The following is a 20,175-nucleotide window of genomic DNA, read 5'->3' on the forward strand; positions in this document are numbered from 1 at the left end:
TCCTGTGTCATGGAAGTCCCTGATGATGGATGCTGCTTTCCTGTAGCACCATTTCATGTGGATATGCTCAATGGTGGGGAGGGCTTTACCCGTGATGGACTGGGCCATACCCACTACTTATTTTAGGATTTTCCGTTCAAGGGCATTGGTGTTTCCACACCAGGCTTTTATACAGCCAGTCAACATTCTGTCCACTACAAATCTATAGAAGTTTGTCAAAGTTTTAGATGTTATGCTGAATCTTCGCAAATTCCTAAAGAAGTAGAGGTGCTTCCGTGTTTTCTTTGTTTTTGCACTTACGCGCTGGGCCCAGGACAGGTCCTTTAAAAATAATAACACCAAGGAATTTAAAGATGCTGACCCTCTCCATCTCTGATCCTCCGATGAGGACTGGCTCATGGACCTCTGGTTTCCCTCTCCTTAAGTAAATAATTAGCTCCCTGGTCTTGCTGACATCAGGTAAGAGGCTGTTGTATTTCACTGTACTGTTGCCATACATACGTAAGTGATGATAAACCTAATTCTGATGGGAGGTCTCTATTGTAGACTGAGAGTGCGAAGGGGGCAGGAAGAAGGGAATCATGGTTGGGAAAGGGGGAAGGAAAATGGGAGGGAGCAGGAAGCACTGGAGAGACATTCTGTAATGATCAATAAACGAATTGTTTGGAATCAAATGACCTTGCCTGGTGTCACAGGTTTGGGTATGTCTGCACTCGCATCACCTTCCCTCCCTGCCCCTGGCACTGCTTCCCTGCCACCTGTCCCACACCCTTACCTCGGCACCCCATCCTCACTATTCCCAATATCCTTAGCTCCCACCAAACTTACAACTTGCTCTCCGTTCTGAACTCTGCATTGACAAATACTGCACTGTATGCAAAAGTGATGAACTGTTCACATATCTGATGACAGAGGGGAGGAAGCTATTCATAGATCGTTGAATAGGGGTCTTCAGTCTCCTGTACATCCTCCATGAGGATAGTAATGAGGCTAAGGCATGTCCTGGATGGTGAGGGCCTTTAATGACGAATGTCACCTTCTTGAGGCACTGCCTTATGATGATGTCCTTGATGGTGGGGAGGATTGTGTCTGTGATGGAGCTAGCAGAGTCTACAACTGTCTGTAACCTCTTTTCTTTCATTCATGTGCATTGGAGCATCCATACCAGACAATTATGCAACCAGTCAGAATGTTCTTTGGTGACATACCAATTCTCATCAAACTGCTAATGCTGTCAAGCGGCCAGCATGCCTTCTTCATGATTGTTCAGTGTGCTGGGCTCAAGACCAGAGTCTCCAAGATGCAGACACCTAGGAACTTAAAACTGCTTACCCTTTTCACCGCTGACCCCTCAATGAGTGCTAGTGCAAATCCTCTCGACTTCCCCTTCCTAAAATCCACAATCAATTCTTTGGTTTTGCCAGCATTAAGTGCAAGATTGTTGTTGCAGGAACACGCAACCAACTAAACCGTCTCACTCCTGTATGCCTCATCGCCATCTGACAACACCCTCAACAGCATGCATCAAGGTGCTGTCATCTATGAATTAGTTGATGGCATTTGAGCTGTGCTTAGCTTCACTGATAGGAAGCAGAGCAGTGGGATAAGCACACATCTTTCAGGTATGCCCCGTGTTGATTGTCAATGAGTAGGAGATGTTATTACCAATCCGTACTGACTGTGGTCTCTCCCAATGAGGAAGTTGAGGATCCAATTGCAGAAGGAGATACAGAGACCCAGGTCTAGAAGTCTTAAAATGTATTAAAATTCTCACAAGGTATTAAAAAATGCACGACTTTTTAAAAGATCAAAAACCCAGGGACAAAATACTTGGCACTATACTATGTATTTTAAACACTCTGGTTGTTAAACTGATTCAAAAATAACACAAGCAAATAATGGCACAAACCGTGAGCAGCATAACAATGAGTGTGTTAGCCTTTATGTGACTAAAGTCCACTAGAAATGTGAAGGGCAAATATATTGTGATATCAGTCATTGTAAAATGCTGCGCTGATTTGCAGAGCACTGCCAATTCTGCCATTTTGGAGTCAGCAGCCTCATTCTTAACTGCTCACAACTAAACATGCTAAAAATGAATCATCATAAGGTTAATTATAAATTAATTTGCACCCTAGAACCATAGAACATTACAGCACAGAAATAGGCCTTTTGGCCTTCTTGGCTGTGCCAAACCCTTTTTCTTCCTAGTCCCACTGACCTGCACCTGGACCATATCCTTCCATAAATCTCTCATCCATGTACCTGTCCAAGTTTTTCTTAAATGTTAAAACTGAGCACGCACTCACCCCTTCATCTGGCAGCTCATTCCACACTCCCACCACTCTGTGTGAAGAAGCTTCCCCTAATGTTCCCTTTAAACTTTTCCCCCTTCACCCTTAACCCATGTCCTCTGGTTTTTTTTCTCCCCTACTCTCAGTTGAAAAAGCCTGCTTGCATTCACTCTATCTATGTCTGTCTAGGTACCATATCCGATGCGGACTTTGGTGACCATGGTTTTCCATATAGATCTATCCTTCGTTTTTTGGATGACTTCCATTTCCTCAAGGTGTGGCCACCTGGCTATGCTTTTGATGTACATAAGCTGAGGTCTTCCTCTAGGTTTACTCCCCTCAATCTTTCCAGAGAGTATGAGTTTTTCTAGTTCATCTTTCCGCATGATGTGTCCTAGGAATCTGAGTTGTCTTTCTCTTATTGTTGGTATGAGTGATCGAACTGCTTGGGCTGTTCTGAGAACTTCTTCATTTGATGTGTGTGTGGTCCATGATATTTTTAACATTCTCCTGTAGAACCATAAATCAGCTGCTTCTAGTCTCCTTCCCATTGCTGGAGAAATGGTCCAGCATTCACTTCCATAAGTCAGGATAGAATAAATGTAGCACTGCAGTATTCTGTTTTTAGTGTGCGTGCTCATCTTTCTGTCTGTTAATATGGTCTTCATTGTTTGGAAAGCTTCTTTCACCATTGCTAGTCTGTATTTGATATCTGTGTCGCATCTGCCATTACTTGTTATTGGGCTGCCAAGATATTTGAATTTGTTGACTTGATTGATGTTTGTATTTCCAATCTTGATCACACATTGTGGGATGTTTGTCTTTCTGGAGATGACCATGCTTTCTGTCTTCTTGGTGTTGATTGAGAGGCCTCTGCAATTACTTTCTGCTGCCACTATAGTGAATAGTTCTTGAAGTTTTGTTTCTGAGTCAGCTACTCTATCTATACCCATCATAATTTTATATACCTCTATCAAATCTCCCCTCATTCTTCTACGCTCCAAGGAATAAAGTCCTAACCTATTCAACCTTTCTCTTTAACTCAGTTTCTCAAGTCCCGGCAACATCCTTGTGAACTTTCTCTGCACTCTTTCAACCTTATTAATATCCTTCCTGTAATTTGGTGACCAAAACTGCACACAATACTTTCCATTATTGTGATTGTACAAGGGTTGTTGCTTTCTAGAGATTATAATAGTTGTCCACAGTTTTATTTTAAAGCATAGTAGGTACTAAAGGACTTTGTCCTGATTTCAAATATTTTGCATAAACAGCTGCTTACAAATATGAGTACATTAATTAATCGCATTGTCTTGCTACTTCTGGATAATTTGAGATATAAACGAAAGACATGTAGGTCAGGGTATTGTGCTAGAAGAGGGAGGAGAAGAGCTCATGGTACTGGGTTAATTGTCAGGTGCAAGGAGAGGTATTCTCAACACAATGCCATATCCAGCTAGTTTGTTCAGGGGATATCTCTACAATCAAACCTCACTGAGGTGTAATATGTGAGAAATTTGCGCTTTACAAGGGTATTCCCACTGAAATGTGGGCTTACTGTAGTCACAAATCTAACCACAGAGGAGGATGGAAACCATTTTCCATGTCTCATGACCTTGAACCTTTACGTAGCGGACTCTGTCCAGGCCAGAGCTAGGGATATCCGCAACATTTCAATGCACTGTTCGATATGAAATGCCACTAACACAAACTATTGAAAGGAAGCTGACTACATGCTAGTGTAGCAATTAATGTAACGCTATTAGAGCACTAATGACCATGGTTCATTTCCGTTGCTATCTGTAAGGAGTTTGTACATTCTCCCGCAACTGCATGGGTTTCTTCTAGGTGCTCTGGTTTCCTCCAACTTTCCAAAGTATGCAGGATAGTAGGCTAATTGGTCACATGGGTGTAATTGGGTGGCACAAGCTTGTTAGTCTAGAAGAGCTTGTTGCTGTGCTGTATCTCTACATAAAACAAATTCTGGACCAGCTGGTTGAGAGGCAAAAGACCACTAGTAGATTGGAAGCAGAGGAATCTTGGAACTTGTCATCTTAAAAATAAAATGAGGATTCATGGATTTGTGCTTCATCGGTTCACAGTTATGGATCCCTCATCAATTCTGCTAAGCTGTTACACTTTCCGCCGGTCTGAAAGCAGCCATAAATGCCTCACATCTGTGTTGCCAGCCTTTGAATGAACAGCATAGACAGACTCCAGCTTGACCTCTAATTTCCCCACATCCCTGTCCCTAATTGGATCTGTGCACAAGAGAAATTGGCTGATGCAGCAATGCTAATGCTGTACAGCACGATCAGAGATGTTATTTTTCGGATGGGGCATTCAAGCTTGACTGCTCTGTTGAGGTGGATAGAAGAGATCGTGTGGTACTATTCTGAAGAGGAGCAGATGTGTTGTCAAACTTCTCCCCCAGTCAGCATTTCTAGAACAGTTTTTCTAGGCATGATCATATCCCTATAAATGGGACCGTGTGTGCAAATTGACAGTTGTTTACAACATTGTCAATAATTCCACTACTAAAAGCACAACCTTAGCTTTAAAACAACTGCTTAAGTATTCTAAAAGAAGTATTATATATGTGAATCTTTTGATTGCATGGGAACGGATGCATTAGGTGTCTAACAAAGTTTGATTTCAGCATTGAAGCAATACAGTATTTGCTGAGACAAGAGTCCACCTTGTAAGTATTTTCAAAAGAATCAAAGGTTTTATCTCCCAGCATAGATCTATGATGAGAAATGCCTTACTTAAACTGCCAAAATTTCTTAACTTAATCATTACTGATTAAATTCACTTTAACTTATTGACCCCTTGTTTTGGTGACCCTGAAGCTGCTAACGAAGAAACTAGCTTTTTCTTGTCAAATCATCACAATAAACTACAAGTCATGTGTTTGTTGAAGCTCGTAACAAGGTGAAGGAGTGCTGCCACAGGCAGCTTCCATCATCAAGGAAACCCACCATTCAGGCCATGCTCTTTTCCCGCTGCTGCCATCAGGAAGAAGGTACAGGAGCTTCAGGACCCACACCAACAGGTTCAGGAACAGTTTTTACTCCTCAACTGTAGTCTCTTGAATTGGTAGAGATAACTTCACTTACCCTATCACTGAACTGTTCCAACAACCTACAGTTGAAGTCAGAAGTTTACATACACCTTAGCCAAGTACATTTAAACTCAGTTTTTCACAACTCCTGACATTTAATCCTAGAAAATATTCCCTGTCTTAGGTCAGTTAGGATCACTATTTTAAGAATGTGAGATGTCAGAATAATAGAGAGAATGATTTATTTCAGCTTTTCTTTCTTTCATCACTTTCCCAGTGGGTCAGAAGGTTACATACACTTTGTTAGTATTTGGTAGTATTGCCTTTAAATTGTTTAACTTGGGTCAAACGTTTTGGGTAGCCTTCCACAAGCTTCTCACAGTAAGTTGCTGGAATTTTGTTCCATTCCTCCAGACAGAACTGGTGTAACTGAGTCAGGTTTGTAGGCCTCCTTGCTAGCACATGCTTTTTCAGTTCTGCCCACAAATTTTCTGTCGGAATAAGATCAGGGCTTTGTGATGGTCACTCCAAAATCTTGACCTTGTTGTCCTTAAGCAGCTTTGCCACAGCTTTGGAGGTATGCTTGGGGTCATTGGCCATTTGGAAGACCCATTTGTGACTGAGCTTTAACTTTCTGGCTGATGTCTTGAGATGTTGCTTCAATATATCCACATAATTTTCCTTCCCCATGATGCCATTTATTTTGTGAAGTGTACCAGTCCCTCCTGCAGCAAAGCACCCCCACAACATGATGCTGCCACCCCCATGCTTCACGGTTGGGGTTGTGTTCTTCGGCTTGCAAGCCTCACCCTTTTTCCTCCAAACATAGCGATGGTCATTATGGCCAAACAGTTCAATTTTTGTTTCATCAGACCAGAGGACATTTCTCCAAAATGTAAAATCTTTGTCCCCATGTGCAATTGAAAACTGTAGTCTGGCTTTTTTATGGCAATTTTGGAGCAGTGGCTTCTTCCTTGCTGAGCAACCTTTCAGGTTATGTCGATATAGGACTCGTTTTACTGTGGATATAGATACTTGTCTACCTGTTTCCTCCAGCATCTTCACAAGGTCCTTTGCTGTTGTTCTGGGATTGATTTGCACTTTTCATGCCAAAGCACGTTCATCTCTTGGAGACAGAATGCGTTTCCTTCCTGAGCGGTATGACGGCTACGTGGTCCCATGATGTTTATCCTTGCATACTGTTGTTTGTACGGATGAACGTGGTACCTTCAGGCATTTAGAAATTGCCCCCAAGGATGAACCAGACTTGACATCATTTTCTGACCTCAATCCGATAGAAAATTTGTGGGCAGAGCTGATAAAGCGTATACGAGCAAGGAGGCCTACAAACCTGACTCAGGTACACCAGTTCTATCTGGAGGAATGGAACAAAATTCCGGCAACTTACTGTGAGAAGCTTGTGGAAGGCTACCCAAAATGTTTTGACCCGTTAAACAACTTAAAGGCAATGCTACCAAATGCTAACTAAGTGTGTGTAAACTTCTGACCCACTGGGAAAGTGATGAAAGAAATAAAAGCTGAACTAAATCATTTTCTCTATTATTCTGACATTTCACATTCTTAAAATGAAGTAGTGATCCTAACTGACCGTAGTGATCCTAACTGACCTAAGACAGGGCATGTTTTCTGGGATTAAATTTCAGGAATTGAGAAAAACTGAGTTTTAATGTATTTGGCTAAGGTGTATGTAAACTTCTGACTTCAACTGTGTGAACTCACTTTCAAGAACTCTACATCTCATGATCATGATTTTTACTGCCTTTTATTATTATTATTATTATATTTTTAAATTTTGTATTTGCAAAGCATGTTGTCTTTTACACATTGGTAGATTGTCCTGTTGGATGCTGTCTTTCATTGATTAAGAAGAAAAATTCTGCAGACGCTGGAAATCCAAAGCAAAACACACAAAATGCTTGAGGAACTCAGCAAGTCATGCAGCATCTATGGAAATAAATAAACAGTTGAGGTTTCGGGGCAAGACCTTCTTCCGAACTGGAAAGGAAGGGAGAAGACACCAGAATAAAAAGGTGGGAGGAAGGGAAGGGGGATAGCTGGAAGGTGATGGGTGAAGCCGGGTGGGTAGAAAAGGTAAAGAGGTGGAGAGGAAGGAATCTGATAGGAGAGGAGAGTGGACCATAGGAGAAAGGGAAGGGGGAGGTGATAGACAGGTGAGAAGAGGTAGAGTGACAGAGAGTAGGAAATAAGAGAAGAGTGGAGGGGGAGGGAAAGATTTTTTTTACCAGAAGGAGAAATCAATATTCATGCTATCAGGTTGGAGGCTACCCAGGTGGAATGTAAGGTGCTGTTCTTCGGTCTCATTGTGGCACAAGAGGTGGTCATGGACCGACATTCCGGAACCAGAATCGAGTGTGTGGTTCATTGCTTCTATTGTGTTTCTTGGATTTACTGTGTAGGTCTGCAAGAAGGTGAATCTCAGAGTTGTATTTGGTGACAAGTATGTACTTTGATTATAAAATTTACTTTGATCTTTGAACTTTGAATGTTTATTGCATAAATGCTTCGACTAACATATTAAAAATTAATCAGAGTTAGTAATCACTGGAATAGCAAATTATTAATAAATAAAGTTGCTTATCAGAGCAAGTACCAAAAGTTGGTGAACCATTTTAAAAGCATGGCAGGGTTTGGATTATCTTTATTCTTTGATGCAACAAATAGCTTCTGGAGTGTTGCTACAATGAATCCCCCTCAACAGGATTATCTACTTCATTTCCACTTTGTATTCACCAGCTGTGCTCTCTTCTCCCAACATCAAACTGTAGCTAAAACTGCCTTAACTTTGACACTAAAAATTTAAAGTGACCACAATTTAATTTCAACCTATGACATTCTTTAAATCTACCTGCCTCTGGAATAAGTCCTTCTATTAATGCTCACTAATGGTTCTTACAGAAGGTTAAGAGGAATGAGACTGCTGGTGTTTAATATGGAGTAACTGAGAAGCATTCGTACTTCCTCCAAACACAAAGCAAATTCATGTGTCTCAAGGACTTGTCTCTTTTTGGACTGATCTTCTCCAACAAGTTTCTCTTTCACAACCTTCTGTGAACCCAAGCAATGTATTGTGAATTTAAAACCGGCATTCAATAATTGGAAGGCTGTATTATCTACTAATTTACCACTTGCAATTCAATAAATGAACTAGGTAGGTATAAACAGTTTATAGAATATTCTCCTCATGCAAGGATGTGCACAATGATGCATACTGTATATGCTGGTTCTTGGAGATGCATACACCCTTACCATTCTAGATCATTTGTGTCCATGCACTTGCATAAAATCACATAATACTATGTTTAAAAGGATAGTGGGAATGGAGGAGCTGTGCCAGTCCTTGGACTTCCCCAGTGCAAACCTTTGCCCTGATTTACTCAAAAAGAAAACTTCTCGTCAATTTTTACAAACTGCGTAAATATTTCTTGATTTAATAACTTATTTTGGAACCCAAGAAGTTATAAAGTAACGGATTTAAACTGCAGACTGCCATAGTGGGCGGTAAGTAAATGCAAAGATAATAATGACCTTGGTTTGGATGTGTCCCAATACAAAATTTTGTAGTTAAACTGGCGCAAATTTAAAGATCAGCAAAAATCATTAATCTATGGTCTTTAATCAATTTGAGCTCAGCAACTTAACAACAGTTTCACTATACTGACTCAATATGAATTTGTACTACCTGTATTCAGCTTGCGCTTAAACAGCGGACAATTCATGTTATGTCCTTTCTCAATTGTTCTTCATTGTTGCCTTCACTGAATAGCTGGAGCAACTTGTATTTGTTTCATAGATCCGCATCTCTTCCTCACCAGCTACTAAAGAATTGTGACATCATGGAGAGAGACCAATTAGCTCTTTGATCCCATGACAAGATGGCACCAGTGACCAACAGCTATTTTTCATTGGTTCTCCCCCACTGATCTCCTTTCTGGCACATCCTTGCAAGCAGAACAAGTGCTACACCTAACCCTACACCTCCTCCCTCAGTACTATTCAGGGCCCCAAACAATCCTTCCAGATGAGGCAACACTTTACCTGTGAGTCTGTTGGAGTCACATACTGTGTTCGATGCTCCCAGTGTGGCCTCCTGTATATTGGTGAGACTTGACGTAGATTTGGAGACGACTTGACGTAGATTTGGAGACCACTTCGCCGAGCATCTACGCTCCGACCACCAGAACAAGCAGGATCTCCCAGTGGCCACCCATTTTAATTTCACTTCCCATTCTGATATGTCCATCCATGGTTTCCTCCACTGTCGTGATAAGGCCACACTTAGGTTGGAGGAAAAACACCTTATATTCTGTATGGGTAGCTTCCAACCTGATGGCATGAACATCGACTTCTCAAACTTCCAGTAATGCTTTTCCTCCCCCCTCACCATTTCCCATCCCCTTTTCCCTCTCTCATGTTATCTCCTTGCCCGCCCATTGCCTCCCTCTGGTGCTCCTCCCCCGCCCCTTTTTTCTTTTTTCCATGGCCTTCTGTCTCTTTCACCAATCAACTTCCTCGATCTTTGCTTCATCCTTTCCCCTCCAAGTTTCACCTATCGCCTGGTGTTTCTCTCTCCCCTCCCCCACCTTTCAAACCTACTCCTCAGCTTTTTTTCTCCAGGCCTGCTGAAGGGTTTCATCCCGAAACGTTGGCTATGCATTTTTCCACAGATGCTGCCTGGCCTGCTGAGTTCCTCCACAGCATTTTGAGTGTGTAGCTATGTTTTGCAGACTGCTCACAAAACTACTGGTAACTCTGGTAGTTACACTTCTTCTGAATTGCAATCACTGCAGTCTGTAGCCTGCAATTTCCCTTTTGAGCTGACTAAATGATCTGGCATTTTTGCAATCTTCTGGGAGATTCAGCAAACTAGACTATCGAGAGTGCATGTACGACCACTGAGGGTGAACTCTGCATTGAGGTCTGATGGCAGAAGACGAACCCATGGCCGGTTCCATTACTCTGCACCGATTAAAGCGGTGAGCAAGATTAAAATCTTCAAAGATGAGAGCAGGAAATGAACAGGTATTCAGCACTGTATGCCTGCGTTTGACCGGTCTCCCTTTATTCCCACTACGACCATTGTGCAGGAGGTACAGGAATCCAATGTCCCACGTTGCCACGTTTGGGAGCAGTTGTTGTCCTACAGCCACCAAGCTCCTGGATAGCCTTCAGACACCTTGGTGCTGAATGGGCTCTGCAGCCGTGGACTCACTTTCAGGGACTCTACAGTTCGTATTCCATATGTTTTTGTTGACTTTTCTTTTACTATTTGCGCGATTTGATCAAGGCTGAAGGTGAAGGACGGACCGGTGGTCAACTCACTACTCTGCGGCATTTACCCACTTCAGCAGTGAACTAACTGACTCTGCAGCTGTGGCCTGCAGCCATCTGCACTCGCCTCGGTGCTCAGCTGGCTCTGTGGCTATGGCCTACAGCCATCAGGCTCCTGGACAGCTTCACTTGCCTCTGCATCGGACTGGCTCCATGGCTGTGGACTCACTTTCAGGGACTCTGCAGTTCATGATCTGTGTGTTATTTATTTACTTTTTTTTTATTGTTTTCACAATTTGTTCTTTTTTTTCCACATATTGGGTGTTTGACAGTCTTTGCTGTGTGGGTTTTTTTTAATGGGTTCTATAGTGTTTCTTTGTTTTGTGGCTGCATGCAAGAAGACAAATCTGAAGATTGTATAGAGTATACATACTTTGATAATAAATGTGTGTGTGTGTGCGCGCCCCCTAACTCCTGGTGGAGTCATCGGGGCGCCATCATGACAAGCTTTTGGTATGCTCATCGTATGGTGTGTCTTGGGCATCTGAAACCTGGCAGAGCCCATCCCTCTCCAGATATAAATGTACTTACAACTTTGAAATTTGTTTATAGTATATTCCAACGAGTTCCATTCCTCTGCAACGTCCATACTCATACTTGATCTATACTCAGATAGATGACTCTTCCTCATTTTTAAATGCAATTCCTCCTTGAAATTCCTTCCACCTCCAAAATCAGTACCACATATTGTGTTGCAACCATTTTCAGCCAAAAATGGAGAACAGGTGATCCATCTTAGCTTCTCATGAAAAGTCAATCTCAAGCCAATTCAATTCATTCCCTGTGGTAATAAGGAATGGCTAAGAGCACTGCTTTTGCAACAAAAAAAAACTGTGAGTCCAGATGACATTCCAGTTTTAGTACCAGGGATCTGCACTTCAGAACCAGCTGCATCTTTAGCCAAACTGTCAATTTAGTTACAATACTGCCATCTCTGTAACAATGTGAAAATTGTTCCGTCAACAAAAACAGGACAAATCCAATCTGGCTCGTGATCTGACAGACTTATTTATCACATTTACATCGAAAGATAGAGTGATATGAAAATGGACGTGGGAAAGCCAGTGGATGTAGTGTACCTGGACTTTCAGAAATCCTTTGATAAGGTCCCACAATGGAGGTTAGTGGGCAAAATTAGAGCACATAGTATTGGGGGTAGAGTACTGACATGGATAGAAAATTGGTTGGCAGACGGGAAACAAAGAGTAGGGATTAATGGGTCCTTTTCAGAATGGCAGGCGGTGACCAGTGGGGTACCGCAAGGCTCGGTGCTGGGACCACAGCTATTTACAATATCCATTACTGATTTAGATGACGGGATTAAAAGTAACATTAGCAAATTTGCAGATGACACAAAGCTGGGTGGCAGTGTGAAATGTGAGGAGGATGTTATGAGAATGCAGGATGACTTGGACAGGCTGGGTGAGTGGGCAGATGCATGGCAGATGCAGTTGAATGTGGATAAATGTGAGGTTGTCCACTTTGGTGGCAAGAACAGGAAGGCAGATTACTATTTGAATGGTGTCAAGTTAGGAAAAGGGGAAGTACAACGAGATCTTGTTGTCCTTGTTCATCAGTCACCGAAAGTAGGCATACAGGTACAGCAGGCAGTGAAGAAAGCTAATGGCATGTTGGCCTTCATAACAAGGGGAATTGAGTATTGGAGCAACGAGGTCCTTCTGCAGTTGTACAGGGTCCTGGTGAGACCACACCTGGAATATTGTGTACAGTTTTGGTCTCCAAATTTGAGGAAGGACATTCTAGTTATTGATGGAGTGCAGTGTACGTTCACGAGTTTAATTCCAGGGATGGCGGGAATGTCATATGTTGAAAGATTGGAGCAAGTGGGATTGTATACACTGGAATTTAGAAGGATGAGAGGGGATCTGATTGAAACAAATAAGATTATTAAGGGATTGGACACGCTAGAGGCAGAAAACATGTTCCTGACGTTGTGGGGAGTCCAGAACCAGAGGCCACAGTTTAAGAATAAGGGGTAGACCATTTAGAACGGAGTTGAGGAAAAACTTTTTCACACAGAGGGTTGTGGATCTGTGGACTGCTCTGCCTCAGAAGGCAGTGGAGGACAATTCTCTGGATTCTTTCAAGAAAGAGTTAGATAAAGCTCTTAAAGATAGCAGAGTCAAGGGATATGGGGAGAAGGCAGGAACAGGGTACTGATTGTGGATGATCAGCCATGATCACAATGAATGGCAGTGCTGGCTCGAAGGGCTGAATGGCCTACTCCTGCACCCATTGTCTATTGTCTATTGTTATGTGTCGTTTGTGTTAACAACCAACACAACTAAGGATGTGCTGGGGAAGCCCGCCAGTGTTGCCACACATTCCAGAGCAAACATAGCATGCCCACAATGCTTGGCAAAACAACACAGAACATGACAAAACAGAACAGAACAAGCAACAAAATAGTGAATGCAAAACAAGCCCCTTCCTCCCTCCTACATGCACAAACAGTCATGTAACTCCAGGGCAGGTCTCTGGGCCTCCTGGCCTCAACCATCAGGCTAGGATACACGGACAACTGATTGACCTTTGGGCTCCAGTCCTCAGTGTTAAATTGAATTGAATTTATTACTTAAATCCTTCATATACATGAGGAGTAGAAATCTTTACATTACGTCTCCGTCTGAGTGTGCAATGTGCAATTTATAGTAGTTTATAATAAATAGCATGTAGAACAGGACTGTCAATATAACATAGAAATACAGTTGTGTCAGTCTGATGACCTGGTGGAAGAAGCTGTCCTGGAGCCTGTTGGTCCTGGCTTTAATGCTGTAGTACCACTTCCTGGATGGTAGCCGCTGGAAGTTTGTGGTTGGGGTGACTGTGTTCCCCAATGATCCTCCGGGCCCTTTTTACACATCTGTCTTTGTAAATGTCCTGAATAGTGGGAAGTTCACATCTACAAATGCATTGGGTCATCCACACCACTCTCTGTAGAGTTATGTAATGGAGGGAAGTACAGTTTCCATACCAGGTAATGATGCAGTCAGTTAGGATGCTTTCAATCATGCCCTTGTAGAAAGTTCTTAGGATTTGGGACCCATACCAAACCTCCTCAACTGTCTGAGGTGAAAGAGGCGGTGTTGTGCCCTTTTCACCACACAGCCGGTATGTACAGACCACATGAGATCCTTGGTGATGTTTATGCCAATGAACTTAAAGCTGGTCGCCGTCTCAACCCCAGATCCATTGATGTCAATAGAGTTTAGCCTGTCTCCATTCCTCCTGTAGTCCACAACCAGCTCCTTTGTTTTCGCGATATTGAGAGAGAGGTTGTTTTCTTGACACCACTGTGTCAGGGTACATGTAGTGAAATGTGTTAATTTGATCAAATCAAATCAGCTGGAGGCAGTCCACAAGTGTCGTCACACTCCCAGCACCACATATCACAACCACAGGTTACTAACCTAACCTATATGTCTTTGGAATGTAGGGGGAAACTGGATAACGTGAAGAAAACCCCACCGTCACAGGGAGAACGTAAAAGCTCCTTATAGACCGTGGTGGGAATCGAACCCCAATTAGAGATCCTCGGACTGACTGATGACGGGACCCCAAAGTATGAGCGCAGCAAATGACCGGTCCTTGTGTCTCTTCGTGCCTCTTGCTTGCATGGGCATGCACAAACCTGGCACAGCCCGACAACCAGAGATGTCCATTGTTCTCATATCCACATCGCTGGCCTTCGAACCGGAAGTGGAGATATAGACTCCAGTTATCCTTCATCCCATGTCCACATCGCTGGCTTTTCAAGCATGGAGTGGAGATCTTGATTCTAGATGTCCTTCATCACCCATTCTCATCTCTGGACTTCGAATGCAGAGCACTTGAGCAAACCTCTAACTTGTCCAATTCCCTGTCCCTAAGTCCTAATCTCAGTCCAACCAATAATATTTTCTCAAGACAATGTGGTACACAGCATCCAAATGGCATGACCTTCCTCTCAAACCAGGCTGAGGGAGGCTGTGGCCTGCACTAGAGATGTCAGCATTTGATAATCCTGGTATTGGTTCACTTATCCTGCTGGTGGATTTTGAGAGAAGATATCGGTGGTAACTCTCCACTCTCCAATGCTTTAAAATGACTGCTGTAGATAACCCATGTCCCACAAATATTACATATATGAGAAGAATCACTGCTGCCTGCTTTTGTTCTGGGTTTGAAGACTAGATCTTCAAACACTTTTCCTCAGATGGCCAAAAGCTATGCTAGTGCACTGAAAGCAATTGTAAATAATGTTACCATTGATGTCTGCCTTCTCTGCAGAATGCTGGCTTCCAAGATATGACAAGTTAGTAGTGTACTCCAGGGTTTTGTCATAGACCGTTTTTGTCTTGGGATGAAAGTGTACATTGGTTATCAAGTTGGTAAAGGACCAAATGAAAGTTTACCAAGGTTACGATGCAATGTGAACAACAAACTGCTTATCTGACCTTATTCTAGAGGTATAGAGCAAGGGAGGTTGTCTGGGGGTCTTCATAAAGTGATGCCAGGGAATGGTCAGACAGGTGGAAGAGATGGTATGGAGAAATAGATCAAATGGCCAGAAAAAGAAAGGGTTAATTAAGCAGGGAAATAAAGAGGAGGCTGAAGAGTAAAGAGGAGACTAAATAGACAGGAAGAGAGGAACGACTGGAGGAAATAGAGAGGGTAGGAAGTGCTAAAGAAATAATTTCTCCTTAAACTGTTGTTGAAAGATAGCTGGCAGTTTTCACCTGGTGAATAGTTCAGCAAAGAAAACTGAACAAATTCATCCATTCTACTACAGAGTAACTCATGGTAATAATGATTCAAAGGCCTCAGAAGTGTGAGATAACATGGGCCTGTCTTATCCTGACTCAAATGAATTCTAATGATTTGAAATTTATTAAATATGTGCATTTATTACTTATAAAATTTGTTTGTGAAACGTTCACTACCGTTTATTGAAAAATGGACTGAAAGCCGCAATATTACCGATTTCCTTTGTGAAAATAGATTATAGAACATAGTCCCCACATATATGGTGTCATAATAGGCCGAGGCATAAATCAAAAAATAAGCTATAACTTCTATAATAAATTTTAGTAATTCTGGCCTCTTTCTCCTTCCTTTCTGGTCCTGATGAAGGAACTCAGGCGGAAACATCAATTGTTTACTCCTTTCCATAGATGCTGCCTGACCTGCCAAGTACCTCCAGCATTTTATGTCTGTTACTCTCGATTTCCAGTATCTGCAGAATCTCTTGTGTTAATAAATTGTAACTATTTATCAGAATCAGGCTTAATATCACTGGGCACATGTCATGAAATTTATGGTTATGCAACAGCAGTACATTGCAATACATAATGAAAATTGTAAATACAGTAAGAAGAATATGTATAAAAACATTAAATTAAATAAGCAGTGCAAAAAGAGAGAAAAAAGTAGTGAGGTAGTGTTCATGGGTTCAATGTCCATTCAAAAGTCTAGTGCCAGAGTTTATTAGCATAGAATGGTTGGTTAGCTGTGAACTTCTCAAATGTATAGCATCTCTTCTAGTGCCAGACTTTATTAGTATAGAATGGTTGGTTAGCTGTGAACTTCTCAAATGTATAGCAACGCTTCTCCCTTCAGAGAAAGTTTTCCAGCTAACTTGAGGTGCTTTGTACCCCTTTTTCATTTTCCTCTCTCACTTCTTCCATTCTGCCCTCTACCTCAGCATTCTCAACACTGTGTCTCTGTTCCTCCTGTCTTTCTCTCTCCTTCCCTATCCCATGCCAAGCTTCTTTTGAAGCATTGTAAGGAAATTCCTTTGAGATTTCTGGAATGTTTACTCACTTGCTTCCTGCTATTTAACAGCCTTTCAGGCATTGTTACATCTCAGGCCATGATTTTCTGGAAAAGCATCAATCTAAGTCTGTAAGAAAGCTAATCTCGATTTCTTCAGATAAAACCAGATAAATTCCTCTAGTGTCTTGGCCAAAGTTTAATCCTTCACAGCATTCAGCTAATTAGTCATTAGAATTGCTTTATTTAGGAATCATGCACAAGTAATTCATACACTGTCTCATCATGTTGACTACAATGAAGAACTAAGGCCAAGAAATAACTTGCAGCATTTTGACAATATTAAATTAAGTTACACACCACATGTTAGTATTAAATTTGTTACTGAAAACAATTGTTTGCAAATTGATTTCTTTTCATGTCCATTATTTTGCCCTGGGCCAACCACCAGCTTTTTAACTTCTGCATGAAATTTCTGTGGAATCTCAGTAAGATTTAGAGTGGCTCATGCCTACAGCTAACAGCATTATACAGCTTTTGGCATTATAAAAGAACACCATTTCATCTCAAGAGAAATCTTTATGGCCTAAACTTCCATTACTCAAACAACTGTGAGAACAACAGCAACAGGACTATAAATAAATCAAAGCAATGATAAGAATGTTCTGCAACCACAATGAATTCACGTGAAGGTGTGGATATTTAAGATGTCCTTGTAATCAGTTGCTTTATCTTGGATGGTCTTGTTCAATCTGCATTAATACAAGTTAGGTAAGGTATTCCATCACAATCCTAACCTGCACATTGTAGAAGATGGAAAAAGTTTGTTTATGAGACAAGTCATAACCAGTATAAAGTATAAAGTCACTCACCGTAGAATGCATGTTATAATTGTTCCAGTTAACGCACAAAATGCTGGGGGAACTCAGCAGGCCAGACAGCATCTATAGAAAAGAGCAAACAGTCACATATGAAGGGTCTCAGCCTGAAACATCGACTGTTTACTCTTTTCCATAGATGTTACTTGGCCTGCTGAGTTCCTCCAGCATTTTGTGTGTGTTAACTGGGTTTCCAGCATCTGCAGATTTTCTGGTGGCTGTTCCAGTTACGTTTGTGTTGGGAAATCTGCAATACTTAAGCCGTAGAATGTCAAAGGGGGTCGTACATCCTTTTCTTGTTTGGGATGGTCATTTCTTGGTACTAGTGTGGTGCTCTGTCATCTGTGCCTGAATGTTGTTTATTCATCTGTTATGAGTCCCCAGTTCGCACCCAATGGCTCATGTGGATGCACAGAGAGTTTGAGAGTGCAGTAGTCTGGCTGACGACAGAAAGTATGGAGGATTTAATCTGCTTTTACAGGAGGCTGTGCGGAGCAAGGGGTCCATGACCTCCTCTTTGGAAGACATGTGCACTTATTTCCAAAGACTCATCAGGATCTCCCTAATTTAGGTAACAGCTGCTGTGGAGGCACTTGCTGCAGCCACACGAACTCATTCTCCTTCAATGAATTCTTGCAGTGATTTGGACTCTGCCACGTGGGAGCAGATTGGAGTTCTAAATTATTCCCGAATTACCACCAGGGAGGTGCCCATGTCCTCATTAAGCAGAGACATGTTATTTGTGAGCAGGTCATTCTTCTCACTGAGCAATGAGAGACCACGTGTGAGTAGCTTGTAATTCCCAATAGACAGAAGGATTTCACCATCCAGGATGTGTCTTCTTCACGTTACTATCATCAGAGAGGAGCTATGGGAGCCTGAAGACACGCACTCAATGTTTTAAGAGCAGCTTCTTCCCCTCTGCCATCATATTTGTAATTGGTCCATGAACCCATGAACACTACCTTGTTATTCATCTTTTACACTATTCATTTATATTTGTAACTTAATATTAGTTTTTTATGGCTTTCACTGTACTGCTGCCACAAAGCAACAAATTTCACAAAGTATGTCAGTGATAATCAACATGATCCTGATTCTGAGTAGCTTTTGATTCCGCATGAGCAAGGGGACCATTTGCGCCCTTGTTTGAGCAGAGAGCTGCCACCCAACAGATTGTGTCCATACAAGACTACGGGTCTCCTCTGCATGAGCAGTTCCTTGATCTCTGCCCCAATTTACACACTTGTTTACCAAGAGCAGAAATAGAACAGGGAAGTAACTCACTGAAGCAACAGGAAGCAAGTATTTATGATTTGGGGTCTGTAGGACAAGTCAGTTCAGGATCTGGAAACTGAATCTGCTTCCCCTGAGTCACAAGTCAGCTTTAGTTGTTTTTTAATTGTTCTTTCAGTTTATAAGGATGGTTTTGGGACAGAGAGGGGAGTTAGGGGTCAGGTTGAAGATTAGGGAAAGGGATGTGGGCAAATTAGAGGTCAGGCCAAAGTCTAAGTCTCTGCTTTGCATTCAAAGACTAGCAACACGGACGCAGAATATCAATGATCAGATGTCGGACCAGCAGAGAGTGGACGAGGGCCTTTTCAGGTCGAGTTGTCAGCAGGTACCAGAGTCAGATTTCCATGTGGGAAGGAAGAGCAAGGTCCAATAACCCACTTGGTTTATGAGTTGCTGAATCGGAGTTCGAGGCCTACAGTTTGGTGATTGATGCCGAGGAACAAGGCCCAAGGGTCAAATCAGAAGTTTGGAAGTCGAGGTCTGTTGGCCAGAGCCAAGTCTACGAATCTCTGTGAGCTGCCAGGGAGGCTGAGGTCCAGTGTCTGCAGGCCCAACTCCATTGGAGTCTGGATGTCTGTCCTGGGGTTAAATGTGTGTACGTGCTTGGGTAAGAGGGTGAAGCGGGGTGTATTTTGCTGTTGTTGTTTTGTTGCTTGTTGTGTTCTGTGTTGTTCTGCCGAGCACTGTGGGAATGCTATGTTGGCACTGAGATATGCGACAACACTCATGGGTTCCCCAGCACACCCTCAGGTATGTTGGTTGTGAATACAAACAATGCCTTTCACTGTATGTCTCAATGTACACATAACAGATAAACTGGAATCTTAAATCTTGAAACTGTAGTTGAGCAGTCAAGAGTCAACAGATCACTGCATATGAAAAATCAGCTGTTGTGTAGGTTCAGGGAATTAATGTCATCCCTCGTGAGCTAACAAATTCATCCGGTAAGATGGTGGTGTGTTCATCCGGTAAGAGGAGGAGGAGAAGATGGTGGCGCGACGCAGCACACGCGGCCCCTCCAGTGAATGATATCTATAATCTGTCAAGTAGGGTACCGTGCACAATTCTGATTTGATGGAGACAGAAGTGAGAGTACAGAGGAATATCTGGAGAAACCTCTGAAATGCCCGCTTTGCTGCCGCTGCTACTGTGTGGTAACTGGAATATCCAGAGCAGAAGGCCCCGAATCCTCGGCTTTGCTTGTTTCGGCGGCCGGGGCAAGGTCGAAGGCGCTCGGCAGAGGATGGCGTTTGGGAGGCTGTATCAGAGGGACCGGTCAGAGGCTTGAAGTTTTCAGATGGACGGAGTCAGTGTCGGCTGTGGTCGGCTGCTTCCAATGCATCCGCAGTTGTCGGTGCCTGGAGGTTTATGGCAGGGAGTTTCTCCCTTTTGCTGCCTGCTATTGGGGACTCGGGAGTCGATCCGGACTTGAGACTTTTTTCTACTGTGCCCATGGTCTGTTCTTTATCAAATTATGGTATTGCTTTGCACTGCTGTAAGT

General features: G+C 42.5%; 1 long non-coding RNA gene across 1 annotated transcript in view; it reads right to left on the reverse strand.

The window, feature by feature from the left end:
- Nucleotides 1-17,394, reverse strand: part of LOC134351992 (uncharacterized) — a 43,316-nt gene extending 25,922 nt beyond the window's left edge. The window contains exon 1 of the long non-coding RNA XR_010019320.1: nt 17,373-17,394. This is a non-coding gene — a long non-coding RNA (uncharacterized LOC134351992). The remainder of the gene's footprint in view (nt 1-17,372) is intronic.
- Nucleotides 17,395-20,175: the final 2,781 nt, after the last annotated feature.

Source organism: Mobula hypostoma, chromosome 9 (assembly GCF_963921235.1).
Source record: "Mobula hypostoma chromosome 9, sMobHyp1.1, whole genome shotgun sequence".
NCBI lineage: Eukaryota > Metazoa > Chordata > Chondrichthyes > Myliobatiformes > Myliobatidae > Mobula > Mobula hypostoma.